We start from the raw sequence: 1,241 nt of genomic DNA on the forward strand, positions 1-1,241 counted from the left end.
AAATAAAATTAGATCCATATCTCTTACCTTGCATACAAATCAATTCAAACCAAATCAAAAACCTTAACTAAAAACTCTAAACGCTGAAATTTCCAAAGGAAAATTTAAAGAAACACTTCAAGGTATAGAATAGTCAAGAACTCTCTTAACAGAATTCTCAAAGCAAAAAGATAGCCCAAGAATAGGCAAATGGGATGACGGGAAATTCTAATATTCCTGTACATCAAAAGAAGCTGACAACAGGGTAAACTGATAGCCCAAAGCCTAAAGCTTTGCCTGCTATTCTTTAGTCATGGGACTAAAAAATAGGATATATAAATAACATTAACAAGATAAAACTGCTAATCAGTAAATGATTCAGTGAACTAGACAGTTCTAAAAGAAGGAAAACTACTGGACAATAAATATTTTCTTAAAACTGTTGAACATCCTTAATAATGAAGGAAATGCAAATTAAAAGTACTTCAATTTTCATCTTACCCCATTCAGAATGGCTACCACCAAGAAAATAAGTAATAACAAATGCTGATTGAAATATGGGGAAAGATGACCCTTATTCAATTATTGGAAGCATAAATTATCTAACTAAACTAGATGTGAACACTCCCTTAAAAATTCTAAAAATAGGACTGCATTATGCCTTAGCAACACCACTCTTGAGTGTAGACCTAAAGAACTCTAAGTTCAGAGACACTTGTCCATCTATGTTGATGCTGCTTCCTCTGCCCCCACAGAATCAATAGAACAGATAAAGAAAATGTAATACTTACACACAATGTGATCTTATTCAACTGTAGAACGCAAGAAAATCAAGAAACTTGCAGGGAACTTCATGGACCCAGAAGCAGAAAGAAAAGTACTATATCTTCTCTCTCATCCTAACATCTGAGGCCAGGAAACTACAAAAAAAAAAAAAAGCCCATAAAAGGGGACATTAAGTGGCTTTACAGGAGGGATATGGGGAGCATAATAATAATAATAATGTAATATTTGAATAGAAAGGGTGAAAGTGAGTAATGGGTACAGAATAGTACAGCACTGGTGGGTGGGGCAGAGACAGTGGGATGGGGCAAGAAACAGTCAAACTGAACTGTGTACACAGGAAATACCATTACGGAATGGTGTTATTTTGAATGACAATTTAAAACAGAAGACACGAAAGGAAGAAAGAAAGAAAGAAAGAAAGAAAGAAAGAAAGAAAGAAAGGAAGGAAGGAAGGAAGGAAGGAAGGAAGGAAGGAA

Source organism: Mus caroli, chromosome 14 (genome assembly GCF_900094665.2).
Source record: "Mus caroli chromosome 14, CAROLI_EIJ_v1.1, whole genome shotgun sequence".
NCBI classification, from domain to species: Eukaryota; Metazoa; Chordata; class Mammalia; order Rodentia; family Muridae; genus Mus; species Mus caroli.